Source organism: Marmota monax, unplaced genomic scaffold, assembly GCF_021218885.2.
Source record: "Marmota monax isolate L192 unplaced genomic scaffold, Marmota_monax_Labrador192_F-V1.1 WCK01_AAM20220418_F8-fsc00033, whole genome shotgun sequence".
In the NCBI taxonomy this organism is placed as follows: Eukaryota; Metazoa; Chordata; class Mammalia; order Rodentia; family Sciuridae; genus Marmota; species Marmota monax.
This window is the reverse complement of record NW_026694282.1, coordinates 16,123,124-16,131,101: the sequence shown is the minus strand read 5'-3', so window position 1 is coordinate 16,131,101 and position 7,978 is coordinate 16,123,124. Positions and strand designations below refer to the sequence as shown.

Here is a 7,978-nt window from a genome sequence, read left to right as displayed (position 1 = left end):
TTTATCTCTCAATCAAAAAAAGAAAAAAAGGAAGTGTTCTGCTAGTCTCTGAGTTCAAAAAGAGAAGGGGGAATAAAAATGATTGTTTGCATTGTGATAAAAGGCAGTATAGAAGAGAATGTTAGATCTAGAATTGTACCAAAAGATCAATGAAAAAACAGAGACACTAATATTCAAGTATTTTGCTCAAAGCCATTGAGTAAGTTGGGGGTGAGCTTACATTGTATTATTCATAGTACCAAGAATCTTACATTTATAGAATTTTAGACTTCTGATCTTGACCATTTTATTACAGCATACACATTTAATTATCATTAAATCTATACCAGAGAAGCCATAAATAATATTTTCTGAATTGCATTTCTTAAGAAAATTCAATTTTCACCCTTGATTCAATGCTTAGTTTTCACAGTAAAATAATTTTTGAAATAACCTGTTATAGAGCATAGTCATTCCATTGTAGCTTATACTATAATGATGTTGACAAAAGGAGGCTTTAGAGATGAAATAAAGTTTTTGTTACTAATCCAAAGCCCATTTTCCTATGAAATGTATTCTACCATCTATTTTGAATGAGATGAAAAAATATACATAGTAGCACATATAGAAAACATTTTTCTTTTTTCTTTAATCTCATGGTTATAGTGCATGGATTTATCTATTTATGTATCTAATTTATATGAATATACATCCATCTAGACATTTAAACACTATTGAAGTACAATGCTATATTTTTAACTTTAAAAACTTAGACTTAAAATATGTTTTAGAGAACTAACAGTGGCATTCTAGATTCAATGTAGATATTTCAATATGAAAAATGGAGATGAACAGAGATTATCATTCAATAAATACCTGGTTATTATTTTTTTAATTCTCACATAATTCCTAATTGCATTCAAGTGCAATTACTTCCTAATTTTATATTAAAGCTTATATAACAAAGATTGCAACAGTACATGATAACATTGTACCAAAGAAAAGGTCACTCCCTTCCTTTTGCAGATCATGAAATGATGGGTTTATGAGAAATTCCACATTTGATGTAGTATAATAATATATATGGCATTGGTTTTCAAAATAAAAAAATAAGCTATTATCTTTTGAAAATGTGTTACTGTTATTTATTACAACCTTTATTCATACTCCTAAAGTATAAAATTTTAGGGTTTTTAAGTATGAAAATAATAATTCCCCTTTTAAAGTTTATCCCTGGATTCTTCATGTATCCAAGTTAGTATTTGTTTTGTCAACATACTGTAAGCCACTTTTTCAAAACCTGGGCTTGTGCATTCTCAGGCTACCCAGGAGTTACTAAAGGGGCAATTGGGAATATACAAGTGATGTCTGCTTTCCAAAACAGCCAACAGAACACCATATACTTAGCAATAGAAAGCCTGCCTTGGCTAGCTAGAGTCAAAAAAACGTTAGGAAAAGTGATTTCCACTTACTGTGAGAAGAAAAGTTATATTTACATAATGGCACAAAGTCTGCTCAGAAAATGTGTTTTACATTTAAATAAATAGGAAAATAAATGACTTTCTTAAAAAATGCAGATTAGTAGCAAATCTTTCCAGGTGGAAAGGCCAATGAAGAGCAACATTAAAAGATGCTTGTTGGTGAACCACAAATCACTGCTGTAAACCTTTTTATTTTCTTACATTTGATCCCAAATAGCTTAGACATCTGTAGCAATGCTGTCAAATGAGAACATGAGTAAACGTATGATGTATTTTATACTGAGTGTTAAGGTTAACAAGAGATAATGCCTCAGTTACCTATGCTATTTGTGTGTGTGTGTGTGTGTGTGTGTGTGTGTGTAAAATCTCAAAGCAAAATCTGGTATATGATTCAGTGTTTCATATCCTTCAAAATCTACTAATCACATTTAAATGATACATAGTCCTTTGTAACCAAGGGTGTGTCTTGACTTTTAATTTCATATTTAATCATTCCCTGATTTCTTCTTATATACATGTATGTACTCTACACAGCTAGTTCATAGTTTACTTAGGTATTGGGGAAATAAACTTCTTAATCCAAGATTCATATGTTAATTATTTCTTATATTTGCTTGATAAACACATTCACTAAGCCCAAAGGGAGAATTCATTGCCAAGCAAGTAAAGAGAGTTTCTTAAAGAATTCATAGTCAGAGCTGGGGTTGTGGCTCAGTGGTAGAACACTCGCCTTGCATGTGTGAGGCATTGGGTTCGATTCTCAGCACCATATATAAATAAATGAATAAAATAAAGGTCCATCAACAACTAAAAAAAAGAAAATGAATTCATACTCGGATGGACATAGTCACTTGACTATGGATTGTGGTCAAAAGAACTACTGTGAATCAAGAAGACTAATAAACAAATAAAAGCCTAGTTATTCATAAGACTGATTATAAAAAACCAGGAGCTGACAGCAGCAATCCCCAAAGCCACCAGTACTTCATTTAAAGTTTGTGTAGGACCCTTCAGCACCTGTTTGATGGTAATATTTAAGTGTTCCTTTTATTCTTGTTTCTTTTTTTTGTAAAAAATGGTAATCCTAAATTATAAAGAATTGATACCAAAAACAATAATTTTATGAAGTATTTCAGATTGTAATCTGATCAATTTGAGGAGTAATGCCACATGTAGATCATTGTGGGTCTTTTTTCATACATTATGGATTTTTTTCTGAGACAGTATTGCCAGATATTGACATTGATAGGTGTGTTAAAAACAAAACAAAACAAAACAAAAAACTCTTATAAAAAAAAAAAAAAAACTTCCTGGGCTGGGGCTATAGCTCAGTGGCACAATGGCTGAGCACTTGCCTTGCATGTGTAAGGCACTGGGTTCTATCCTCAGCACCGCATAAAAATAAACAAATAAAATAAAGACATTCTGTCCATCTACAACTATAAAAAAATCAAAAAAAGAACTTCCATATATTATTTCCTTCCTCCATCACAAAAACCTATGTTGAATGTAGAGTTCCTAAGAAGAATGTTTTGCACACTCTAACATTAAGTGACCTCAAATTTTCTAATTAAGATTTGAAAATAGATTTTTTCTTTTCTGCTTGAAGGAAGCTAAACAATTTTCCCTGATGAGTGCTACCAACTTAAAGAGATATTCATATCTATATTTAATATCCCCTGGACATCAGGTTATAAAGGTTCACATTGATGTGATCGTGGACCAGACAGTTCCTCTAAGGAATATCTGGTCAATATCTGCATTCTGGCAGAGTTTTCCTTCTGCTAATTATTCTTTCTTTTATCAAAATTTATTTTAAAAGAATGCATTCATATACATATGTAAGTGTTTGTATGTGTCTCTGTGTGAATACATAACATTTTATTTCATCCAGTGTTTTGCTCTACTTCATTGTCTCCAGCTTTGTTCTTTTTTGACACAAATGAAGTTCATGATGTGACATTTTCTCCTATGACATTTTTTAAGTGAAAGAGAGGGAAGGAGAGTGAAATATATCTTGTCCCTTCTATGAATATGGCTGTTTACATCCCTTACCTGTTTTTTTTCCCTTTCATCTCTACCAAGATAGTATTCCTTAACATAATAATTTTATTAGGTCCAAATAAGTTAAATATTATATACAAAAACACACAAGCAATACGTATCCTAGATTTGAGGATATTTCTGAAATGACTAAGTTTGTTTTCTTTCTCATGGAATGTTTTTATCCTTAAAAATCCTCCAAGTAAAATAACTACTGTGACTTATGACTCATACATGATTCAAATATAATGAACTTTAAAACAAGAGAGGAAACTTTATTTTCTACAACATGATTTTTATCTTTTTCAAACTCTATTTCTCCTCCTCTTCTTCTTCTTCTTCTTCTTCTTCTTCTTCTTCTTCTTCTTCCTCCTCCTCCTCCTCCTCCTCCTCCTCCTCCTCCTCCTCCTCCTCCTCCTCCTCCTCTTCTTCTTCTTCTTCTTCTTCTTCTTCTTCTTCTTTTTGATATGGAATGCTTCATGAATTTGCGTGTCATCCTTGTGCAGGGGCCATGCTGATCTTCTCTGTATCATTCCAATTTTAGTATATGTGCTGCCAAAGCGAGCACACGATTTCACTTCTTACTGAATGTTTTCTCTAATGGTCAGGTTGTCCAGAGAAACAGAAGAAGTGTGATGGATGGCTAGATAGATACACAGATAAATTTATTATAAGGAATTGGCTCACCTGACATGGAGACAGAAAAGTCCCGTGGTCTGCTGTCTGAGAGCTGGGGACCCAGGAAAGCCAGTGGTATAGTTGGAAGGCATAAGAATGAAGAGTGCTGAAGACACGAAGACACGAAAAGATCCATGTTTTAACTCAGTTGGCAGAGAGCTCGTTAACCTTCCACAGCCTTTTTTTCTATTTAAACCCTCAACAATGGATAGGATAATGGCAAGCCCATTAGTTGCCTTGCTTAGTCTGGTTTATATACAACTGTGTATTTGTTGCTTAACAATGGGGTCCCTTCTGAGAAGTATGTAATTTGGCAATTTCACTGTTGTACACTTACACAAACTAAAACAGCTATGATGTCACTAGGTGAGAAAATTTTGTGGGACTACCATGATATATACAGATCTTTATTGAATTAAAATTTTTTATGGAACACCTGGCTGTACTAACTTCCAGAAATATCCTCACAGACATGCCCAGAAATGATGTTGTACCAGATGATTGGATTCCTCTTAGGCCCATCAATTAGACACATTAAACTAACCCTCACATCTGATAAATGATAATATCTAGTAATCCTTGAACAGCTCATAAAGATAACATGATCACGTGATTATTGTCATCATCATATTATAGCTGAACACACCAAGATTTGGAGATCATAAGTGATCTATGCAAGATCACATCCAGTACTTTCAATTAAGCTAAAATAAACTTGTTGTTTCACCTTGAAAAGTTCTACGTTCTTGAAGGTTTTAAATAATGTCTACAACTTATTTTCTTACCAATCTCCTTTAGGGATAATTTCTTGTCTAGCAGGGATAAAGAGGAAACAGATGATCTTGCATAGATCTCATGTAAATTATCCTGTGCATGTTGGATTGTTGCATGGTGCTACATGCCCCCATTCCTGTTTTTCATCAACTCACACTTTTTCCTCCTTCAGGGCTGTACTTCCATAGGAAGCCTGCCATGAGTGAACATTCTGCTTCTGCTCATCCTTTCTTTTTTTGCTTCTGTTATCTCCTGTCTCTCTGTAAGTGTCCATTCTCATGAAGTGCTGCTTTGTTGATAACATTTCCATTGACTGCGGCCACTTCATCTAAGCCTCACACGGAGGTTGCATAACTCTAAGCTGAATTCATGTTAGAACTCTAGAAAACAGCGAAATTATGGTAAGATGGCACCTAGGCATGCTTTAACATGAAATGAGCAAGAAAAAAACTTACCCTCAGTGAGTACCAGTTGAGCTATTTCGGCAGGTTTACCATGGATAAAGGAACATTATAATTTATAACTGTGAGGACAATGTAAATTCTCTAAACATTAATTATGCATTAGAATTTTTTCCCTTTGTAATACAATAGCATTTTATTTCTAACAGCATTTATGCTATTAGATTTATAGCAGATATGGAATTTAGTGAACGATCATTTCTATTAAGAAATGAGTGTATTCTATTTGGTAAAAATAATGTCATGCATCTGTCTATTGTTCCATAATGTATAATGCAATTTCACAAACATTATCTCATTTGAGCCTCACAGAATCCCTGAGAGAAAAGTAAGGAAGAATATGCTATAGGAAGAACCCTCCCAATCTCCTTTCATTTCCCCTCTGCCTTATCTCTTTTTTATATCTGTTTCCCACTTCCTTACTATGCATTTCATAATTCAGTAAATTGTAATAACAAACTTTGGATAAGTCGATGCTACCGTTTGCTTCATTGAGGGTATTAGTTTATTAAAATTCACAAATAAACATAAAAGACACAGAACATGTTGTGTTTCAGCTTATTAAGGAAAATTCTTTGCTTTATCTGATTCAATTTCCATTATGTTGTTTAATATAAAAAAATCCTAAAATTTTATTTGCACTGCTCTAACAGGGGCTTTGTATTAAACTCAATAGCTATCTTGTTTGAAATTGTCCTTTATACACCATAACGAAAGGACATTGTGATTCGGTGGTGGGCGATTTATGTTTTTAAGTTCATTAATGGAGAAATTTGGACAAGCAAAGGGATAGAGGAGCATTCTGCAGGAGTTGCTGGGGGAACAGAAGAAAGCTGCGTATTGCTTTGCTACAGATCATATTTGAGTGGCTGAGATTTCACTGCCCTGAAGCAGGTTATATTACAGTCCATTTATTTGTCAGGGTAGGATTTTATTAGCAACCAGTTGCAGACCTTGCATGAGAATGAATCTTCTCACAGCCTGAGTATAGGAGACTAATGGAGTTCAAAATCACACTGCGCTTGAAAGCTTTAGCCCAGGCTCAGTGAGGTGAGGAGGTTGAAGTTAATGTTCCATTCGGCTCTGCTCAGATGAAGCTGATAACAAACACTACATGTGTGTATGTGTTTTCTTCTCAGTCTGTTGGTGTGGAGCACTAGTTCTCTATCTATTTCAGCTTATCCATATTTTGTTCTGATGGTAAATCAAAGTTGTAGCTTGGAACTGAAAGGAAAATAGTGACTTTAGCCATTTTAGAGGAGGGAGAAAAATGATCAGGTTAGGTATTTGTTATAAAACTGAAGAATTGCACAAAAACACTTATAGCAAACTCAATCTCTTCAGGCCAGAAGAGGGTCAACTGATGACATAAAAGTTTATGCAAAATGTGGCCAGATTACTCAGTGGGAGCATCCTATATAAGAGGCTAATATTTTAATGATGTCTTTTTATAAGGATACCAAAAACTGATAAAGTTGGTAAATTATTTAAGAGTGATTCTTCGTTAGAAACAATGCTCATTTATTTTGAACACCATCTAAATAACACCATCTACAGCAGGAAATGATAACCTTCTTCAATTTTTGCTGAATATTTAAGGATATTCAAATTACCAGATTTTACTTAGGGCCCATGAATTCAATGGTGAAACGCTTGAATCTCATTCAAAAATAATCCAGTACAACTGACAGATTGAGCATTATATTTTATCTCAGGGGTGGCATGGTGGGCGGTGGTGTCCTGAGAAGGACACAGAGGGAAGGAAGTGTCATGGTAAAAAATGATACTGACAGGGACAATAAGCCTAGCAACAGCTTTAGGAGTTTTTGAGAGAGCAGTGGTGGCTGGTGCAGAATCACTCTGTATCTCAACACTGAATATCACCTCTTTTCAAAGACTTGTTTATTCTGTAGAGGAGAGGACTCTACAATTAAAAAAAAGCAAAGAGGGCTGGAGTACAGCATTTGCCTGGCAGAGATACAAGTCCTGGGTATGATCCCCAGTACCAATAAAAAAAAAAAAGGCAAATTAAAAGATTACTACTAAGAACCTCAGTATCTAGGGTGTAGAACCCTGCTTCTTCCAACTTCTTAATAAAAGTTGTAACCTAGAAAAGAGAGGATGGTCCTGCAGGATAAACTTATTGTGCTGCCAATTGTATAAAACTATAGCAAATATGATTAAATACAGTACACAACACTTGACAATGATAGTAAATGGCTGTAACTGGTTTATGCATTTACTACACATTATTCTTTTTCATTATTTTAAAGGCTTCAGTAATCCTTCTAATTATAAAAAAGTGTATTGTAAAACAGAGTGTCCTACTGCTTTGGAAGCAGCCTCATGCATCTTGTGTTGATTGTGTCTTTTGATTGCTTCAGAGGCCATGTGGAGTAATGGGCATGTAGCCACTAGGTTTGTGGAAGTATCTCTATTTCCATTGGTTGTTCAAAGACCAACGAAGCCATCTAGTGATGCATCTCTCAAAATGTATCATGAATTGCTACACAACTGTGTGTATACATTGTGTGATGATTAAATTGAGGTGATTAACATAAT

At 34.2% G+C, this 7,978-nt stretch overlaps 1 non-coding gene across 1 annotated transcript; it reads right to left on the bottom strand.

The window, feature by feature from the left end:
* Positions 1 to 3,964: 3,964 nt before the first annotated feature.
* LOC124108884 (U6 spliceosomal RNA) lies at positions 3,965 to 4,071 on the bottom strand. Its single transcript, XR_006856812.1, has one exon. It is a non-coding gene; the product is annotated as a U6 spliceosomal RNA (small nuclear RNA).
* Between the last annotated feature and the right edge of the window lie 3,907 nt (positions 4,072 to 7,978).